This window comes from Lynx canadensis, chromosome A2, assembly GCF_007474595.2.
Source record: "Lynx canadensis isolate LIC74 chromosome A2, mLynCan4.pri.v2, whole genome shotgun sequence".
NCBI classification, from domain to species: Eukaryota; Metazoa; Chordata; class Mammalia; order Carnivora; family Felidae; genus Lynx; species Lynx canadensis.
The window spans coordinates 3,809,064-3,816,871 of record NC_044304.2 but is presented as its reverse complement, the minus strand read 5'-3'; the positions used below and the strand labels follow the sequence as shown (position 1 = coordinate 3,816,871).

General features: G+C 61.3%; 1 long non-coding RNA gene across 2 annotated transcripts; it reads left to right on the top strand.

The window, feature by feature from the left end:
• The first annotated feature begins 435 nt into the window (after positions 1 to 435).
• On the top strand, positions 436 to 6,482 carry LOC115499284. 2 transcript variants are annotated; one of them, XR_003964101.1, is made up of 3 exons: positions 436 to 511; positions 3,156 to 3,243; positions 4,132 to 6,482. It is a non-coding gene; the product is annotated as an uncharacterized LOC115499284 (long non-coding RNA). The 2 variants fall into 2 exon arrangements; XR_003964103.1 differs by lacking the exon at positions 436 to 511 and adding an exon at positions 2,059 to 2,946.
• The last annotated feature ends 1,326 nt before the right edge of the window (positions 6,483 to 7,808 follow it).

The following is a 7,808-nucleotide window of genomic DNA, read 5'->3' as shown; positions in this document are numbered from 1 at the left end:
CCTCGCGTGTGTCCAGACTCATCTGCGTGACGCGCTCCTTTCGGGGCGCCCTTGGCGCGCAGGTGCCCGGGGCGCGTCTCCGCCGGAGCGAGGGGGCGGCGGCGAGGGGCCCCGGCCGGGCGCCGCCGCCGCCGCGTCCCGCCCTCCGGGGCCCCCGCCCGCTCGCCGGGCGTGCCTGGACGGGCGGGCGCGGGCGCGGGCGCGGGCGCGGGCGGGCGGCCGGGCCGGGGCCGGAGCGCCGGGCGCGCGCCATGGAGGGGCTGCGGCGGGGCCTGTCGCGCTGGAAGCGCTACCACATCAAGGTGCACCTGGCGGACGAGGCGCTGCTGCTGCCGCTCACGGTGCGGCCGCGGGACACGCTCAGCGACCTGCGCGCGCAGCTCGTGGGCCAGGGCGTGTGCTCCTGGAAGCGCACCTTCTACTACAACGCGCGGCGGCTGGACGACCACCAGACGGTGCGCGACGTGCGCCTGCAGGACGGCTCCGTGCTGCTGCTCGTCAGCGACCCCAGGTGGCGGGGCGGGGGTCCCGGGGCGGGGGTCCCGGGTGGGGCGCGGGGCGGGGCTGCAAGGAGGCGGGAGGGCCGCGGGCTGGGGTCCCCGGGCCGGGAGGCGGGCGCGGGGCCTCTCCAGGGCCTGAGCGCCGGCTACTGTGGGAAGCAGCTGCCAGGAGGCGGGAGGCCGGCACGCAGGGGCCCGGCCCCCCTTCGCGATGCCTCTTCTCTGGCTCTGCCCCCTCTCTCTGACCTGCCCTGTCTTCCTTGCCGTCCCTCCGCCCCAGTCTCCTTCCTCTCTCGGTGGCGCTGGCCCTGTGTGTTTCACTTCCGGTCACTCTTCCGGTCTCCGTCCCTCTGTCCGTGGCCGTCTCTGCTGCTTGTGCCTGTGTGACCCTCTTGTCTCTCCGCGTCTCTCTGCCTTCCCTGCCATCCCCCACAGTCCTGCCCACACGCTGCTTGTGGGCACTCTGACCCGGCCATCTGAGTTTTCCAAAGGGGTGTCTCTGCCCAAGGAGGGGTCCGCGCAGAGGGGCATCTGGGGCAGGCACGCACGTGGAGAGGCCTGGGGCGGCTCCGGGAGATGGTGAAGGCTGCCGTGTGGCGAGAGGGACAAGGAGGTGGTGGACCTGGGCAGGGGTTGGTCCCAGGGCAGAGGCCGGCTTGGAAGTGTGGGCAGGGGATGGACTGAAGCCAGATGTGTAACCGTGGTTTCCGGAGGTCACACTTGCCAGGTTTGGCCCTTGAGGTTTGATCTGCAAGCCTGGGGTGATGCTTTGAGAGCGGGAGCCTCAGAAGCCGGTCCTGGAGGCTCCAGGTTGCGGGGGACAGCCGCCTTCCCCAGGTCCTCTGGAAGGAGGGTCTCAGGGGTGGGGTGATTCGAGAGTGGAGGGATGGGGGCTGTCGTTTTACATGTTTATTTTATGTATTTTGAGGGGGGTGGTGAGCGGCAGAGGGAGAGGGAGGGAGAGAATCTCTGGGAGGATAGAGTGGAGCCCAACGCAGGGTTTGAACTCATGAGCCCTGAGATCACGATCTGAGCCAAAATCAAGAGTCAGAGGGTTAACTGGGCCACCCAGGTGCCCCAAGGATTGTTTTTATTTATTTTATTTTATTTTATGCTATTTTATTTTATTTTATGCTATTTTATTTTATGTTATTTTATTTTTTTATTTTTTATTTTATTTTTTTTCAACGTTTTATTTATTTTTGGGACAGAGAGAGACAGAGCATGAACGGGGGAGGGGCAGAGAGAGAGGGAGACACAGAATCGGAAACAGGCTCCAGGCTCGGAGCCATCAGCCCAGAGCCCGACGCGGGGCTCGAACTCCCGGACCGCGAGATCGTGACCTGGCTGAAGTCGGACGCTTAACCGACTGCGCCACCCAGGCGCCCCTATTTTATTTTATTTTTTAAGTGTATTTATTTTTGAGACAGAGAGAGAGAAAGTGCAGGTGGGGGAGGGGCAGAGAGCGAGGGAAAGAGAGAATCCCAAGCAGGCTCCACACTCTCAGTGCAGAGCTCCGTGTGGGGCTCAAACCCACGAACTGTGAGACCATGACCTGAGCTGAAGTCTGGTGCTTAACCAACAGAGCCACCCAGGTGCCCCCCCTGTGGGTTGTCATTTTAAACAGGGTTGTAGGGACAGCTTCACTGAGGAGGTGACAGTTTGAGTAAAGTCTTGATGGAGGTGAGGGAGGGAATCAAGTGGATATGCAGGCAAAGGAAAGTTTGGGCAGAGGGCACAGTCCGTGCAAAGGCCCTGGGGCAGGACCAGGCTTGGTGTGTTGGAGGAACAGCGAGGAGGCCTATGTGACTGGAGCAGAGTGAGCGACGGGGAGAGAGGGAGGAGGGGTGGCCATGGAGGGGTGGAGGCAGATCACGGAGGACCTTGGGGGACCTCACGGAGGACTTGGGTTTTTACCTTGAGGGAGATGGGAACCCTGGAGGGCGGTGGGCAGAGGAAAGGAGGCTCTACTCAGGCGCCCTCTGGTGTCCACTGCAGGGAGGACAGACTGGGGGGGGGGGCGTTGAGGGCAGAAACCTGGGGACCAGGGCAGAGGTCCAGGTAAGCGGTGGTGGAGACTGAACTACGAGGGAGCCAACTCACTGTTTTTCCAACACTCTAGGCAGGGTCCTGCCTCCGGGCCTTTGCACTGGCTGTTCCATCCGCCTGGAATGCTTTCCACCTGCCCTCCTCCCTTACTCAGCGCTTTCAGGCCTTAGTTCGGGTATCGTCACAGTTCAGTCTTCCCTGATGACCCGGTTTAAAATCGCATCCCGCTGACAGGGCACCCCTGCTCTGTCTCTGTCCCTAGCACTTATCGGCAGCTGACTTCTTTATGTTTCATCAGTTTTTTCACCTCATCTCCTCCCCCAGGCTGTAAACTCGATGAACACTCTATTGTCCCTCCTGCTCTCTGCTGTGTTCCCAGTTCAGTGCCCGGCACATAGTAGGTCCTCAACAAATATTTGTTCAGGGGCTGCTTAGCACATCTTCCCGGAGCCCTGGCAGTGCCTGGAAGTGGGGGGGGGGGGAGGTGAGTCCCGGGCGGGTGCTTGAAGATGCGTTGGCGGGACGTTGAGCAGATCACGGCCGTGAGTGCCAAGGTGAGGGCTGCATTTGGCCTGCCACATGCGTCTTTCTGTCCCCGTCTTTCAGGTAGTTGGCGGAGGTGGAGGCATGACCAAGGGGACTGGAGGTGACGCTGAGGGAACAGGCTGGGGCAGGAGCCCCGACTTCACTCTGGGTAAGTCTCCAGTACTTTTTTTTAAAAAAGATTGATTTACTTTTTTATTTATTTAGGTTTACTTATTTATTTTGAGAGAGACAGCATGAGGGGCAGAGAAAGAGGGAGAGAGAGAATCCCAAGCAGGCTCCACGCTGTCAGCACGGAGCCGGACGCGGGGCTCGAACTCACAAAACCGCGAGATCGTGACCTGAGCCAAACCAAGAGTCAGCCGCTTAACTGACCGAGCCGCCCAGGCGTCCAAAAGATTTTTTTTTTCTTAAGTAACCTCTACACCCCATGTGGGACTCAAACTCACAACTCTGCGATTAAGAGTCGCTGCACCGACTAAGCCGGCCAGATGCCTCTGTCCCTAGTACAGAAAGGACACTGTAGAGTGTAGAGACCACAGATGTGGAAACAGGCCCAGAGAGAAGGGACTCACTTCTGTTGACTATCACCCCACAGCACACCCTCATGATTTTTGCCCCCTGGGTAAGGACGTGGGCCTTACTCTCTCACTTACCGGTAGACTGTCTGTTGCCCCTAGCTAGCAGGAATGATGTTGCCCCGACTTGCTGTGTGACCTCGGGCAAAGCACTCTACGCTGGGCTACTTAGGAGGCGAGAGTGGGGTCTGGTCGAGAGGGTCGGTTGAATTGCACTTTGCCTGCAATTCCTGAGACGGTCACCAGGGGGCTCCAAACAGCCAGGCTCCTGCCATCCCTGTGTCCCCGCCTCCCGGTAGGCACCGGGGCCAGCGGGAAGAAGGAGATGGCTACATGCGTCACCCGCCAAGTCGAGGATGTTAGGGAAAGGGAAGAAGGAAAACTGGCCAGACAGCTGGTGTTTCACCTTTCCACGGGCCTGGATTGAAATTGTTCTGTTCCCTCCGTGCTGCTGTTGCAAGTTCCGGGCTCCTGGGGGCGTGCGGTGACGTCCGGCCTGACCAGCTGATGCCTGCTGCCCCAGACACACCTGATCACACCCAGGGGGAGGCCCAGTCCCTGACGCCCACCTGGGATGTTGCTACTCCAGCCCAGGCAGCAGGGAGGAGCCTGTGTGACCCCAAGGCCGTGGCTCCCCCCTGGGGGCCTCCAGTGTGCAGTCTGCAGCGGGACCCCCGGTGCCATCTTGGAAGGCTCCCGTGTGCAGCCAGACGGTATGATCCGAAGAGACGCACGGAGGGGAGGGGCGAGGCGCGCGAGGACGTCATCCCTTCACCTTGGACGTTCTCTGCGCCACACCTTTGCCCAAGCTGTGCCCCCTGCCTGAAGCACCTTTCGTGCTCCTCTCGGCCACTCCAGCTCACCTGAGATTGCAGCCCCCTCCGGGATGTCTTCTCGGATTCCCTTCTCACCAGTCAGTGAGCACTGTGTCCTCCTTGGGGCCCACCCCAAGCCCCCTGTACTGCGAACAGCCTTTGCGTGGGGGCCCGAGGGTGCAGCCAGTTACTGGCGGAAACTCAAATGGCTACAGGTGGAGACTGGGGGGACCCCAGGCCTCTCACCCCCGCAATGGTGCCCACTCCCTCGGCGGTGTCCTCCTTCCCCTGAATCCCACTGCCTTGTCCCTTACACGGGGTCCCCCCGTTGGGTCTGAAGGGGTCTGGTTGAATGGGTGGGGTTGGGGGGTGCTGGGCCGCGTAGAGCCGTGAGGCACAGGCGGTGATCACGGGGGCATTCCAGGCGACGTGGTGTGGGAACTCTGGGGACAGGACCCTCTGCGTAGAAGGCTGGGCCCCAGCTGGACAGGAAGGGAGGGGGCTCTTGGGGACCACCCGGCTCCACTCCTCGGCCCCCACTGCGTGCCCCAGTCGGTGCCCCATCCTCGGCCGGCCTCGACTTACTGGAGACGGACCCAGCGTGGTGGTGGCTGGGATTATGGCCCGTTTTACAGATGGGGTGTCCGAGGTCATCCTTCTCGGGGCGGCTGCCCCAGCAGCCCCTGAACGGAGGGGTCCAGCCCAGGCGGAGGTCCCTGATGGAGGAAGGGGAGGGTTTCCTGCTTCTTGACTGAAGGTGGGGGCGGCGGCGGGGGTGGGGGGGAGCGTTTCAGGCCGTTTTGACATTTAACAAACACTATGCAAATCACATGCAAATCACCACCCATTTCTTAAGCCTCGACAGCTCAGGCGTGTTCTGAGATAGTAATGCTGGACCCGGCCGCGGCCGGTCGCCTGGGGGAGGGGTTCAAAGCCTCTCCCTTCCCCCTTCCTCCCTTCCTCCCCTCCGGTCTCCCGTCTCTCCCCCTCCTTCCCTTTCTTCCTGTTACCACTTTTCTTCCTTCGTCACTTGGGTTGTTGGATGCCTCCCAGTCCTGAGGCGAACGCAAAGAGCGACAAAAGCAGCTCCCCGCGTTCCCGTTTTCCAGATGGGGAAACGGAGCTGCAGGGAGGCACAAGCCTGGCCTGAGGTCCCAGAGCCACATGCAGAAAGCGGTGCCCCCACCGCATGTCGTCACGGACTAAAATGGACAGAGCCTGTGACCCAGGAAGGAGAGGGGACAGTGGCTGGAGCCGGCAGGACTCTGAGGAGGCTCCAGGCCTGGCAAGGCTGGCAGAGCTCCGTGAAATCATCCTACCGTGTTTTGCCCTTGAGTGGCCACCGCGACCTTGGATCTGGAGAAACCTGACACCGCCTGATTCTACCCCTCGGGCCCTCCTTTCTCCTGCTACTCCATCAGCATGGCCTTTGAATTCCGCCCCCCTCCAGCTGGCATGCCCTGCCTTCTCTGTTTGGCAAACTCCTAGTCGTCCTGCAAAGCCCAGCTACAACGCCCCCTTGTTCGTGCGGTCATTTCTGATCCTCCACGAAGAGTCTCCGTTTCCCTCTGGGCTTCTGTTACCCTAGGTCTCTCTCTGGTCCAGCCCTGACCCCTTGAGGCCTGTAGGGTCACTGCCCACTCGGGCACAGTTGTGGCACCTGCCTGGGAATGACACGGCTCCAGACCTTTGCATGTGCACACTCTGTGCCCAGAATGCCCTTTCTGGTCTGTTCCGCCTGGCACGCTCCTACACTCTCAAGGTCCTCGCACGAATGCCCCACCGCTGTGCGCGCTCTGCCGTGCTCCCAGTCGGCCTCCGGGTCCTGCAGCCTCCAATCCCACTGGGATGGGCTTCGTGCGTGGAACTAGGGGGTGTCTCCCTCCTCCCAGCCTGACAGATCCTGCCTGGGGCCCCGGGATCGCATCAGCAGGTTGGGACCGGGCAGAGAAGGGCCCTCTCCGTGAGTGTATGAATAAAAGATCACGTGCAAACAAGGTCAAGTTCAAGTCCCCTAACTTGGTCTTGGGGCTTCTGCCCGGGAGTGCCTGTCTCGGCCTCCCCTCCAGGACCGTGCAAGCTCTGCCCTCCCCAGGAACACCCTTTCCCTCGACTCCTATTCTGGCTGACCCCAACCAGGTCGCCCGGGTCACCCCTCTCTGGGCTGTGAAAAGAGGGGAGGCCTGGTGCCTCCCCCCACCCCCGCCCCGGGGCCTCTCAGGCTCCCGGCTCCACCCCAGGAGCAAGTCTGGGCGGCAAGGAGTTTCGAGTGAGACTTGGCAGCCACCGCCTCCCGCGGGGGGCCCAGCGCGTCCCGGGGCGGGGCCACCTCCCCGCCCTGGCTGCCCGCTTGGTTTGTGCTCCCAGAGTTCCGGGGCCGGGGAGGGGGTTCCGGGGCGGCAAGTAAATCCAGGCGGTTCCCAGAGGAGGCATCAGTCGCCCAGCCAGAAGCTGCCGGCGCCCAGACTCCCGGAGCTGGTTCTCTGCCCCACTCCCTCCGCGACGCCCAGCCAGGTCTTGGCATTCGCTGAGTCTGTTCCTTTGTCCACTGGGCACGTACTGAGCGTACTCCGTGTGCCTGGCCCCGTGCTGGCTGCTGGAGAGACCAAGACAGACCCTGCTCCAGCTGCCACAGACGGCGGGACAGGTTGTTCACTGCACAAAAGCACCCAGCTGACGGGTGAGAGGGCCCCAGGAAGGGGATACTTTTTTACAATTCACACAATGTCTCGTCTTCAGGTGAGTGGTGGTCCTGATACACACACACACTTTCCATCCATCCATCCATCCATCTCTGTGTCTCATTTCACTGCTTTTTTCTCTTTTTTTCTTTCTCTTTTTTGTCTTTTCTTTTTCCCCCTTTTTTCCTTTTTCTCTTTTCTCTTCCCCCCCCCCCCCCCCACTGTGTCTCTTTTCTCTGCCTCACCTCCAAGATCTCTATCTGGGTCTCTCCGCTCGTCTCTCTCTTTCTCCCCACATCTCTGGCTGCTTATCTCTCTCTGTCTCTCACGCCCCCTATCAGAAAGGAACCTCCCTCATGCCCTGAGCATGACCTCGGGGGCGTTTTCCAAAGCTGCTGGGCTGGTGAATCGCAGTCACTGACTGAACACCTCCGATCGTCAGCGCGCTGGGGACGGCGTGGTGGCCCAAACACCACCTGTTGGCTCTCATGAGACTGCAGGGCCAGCAGAAGACCCACGAAGCTACGGGGAGGAGTCCGCTCCTGGGATCCCAGAACCCCCCACCTCTGGGCTAAGCCCACAGTCCTCCACCGAAAGACCTTGGGGATCCTTGTCCTTCTCCGGGCCTGTTTCCCCACCTGC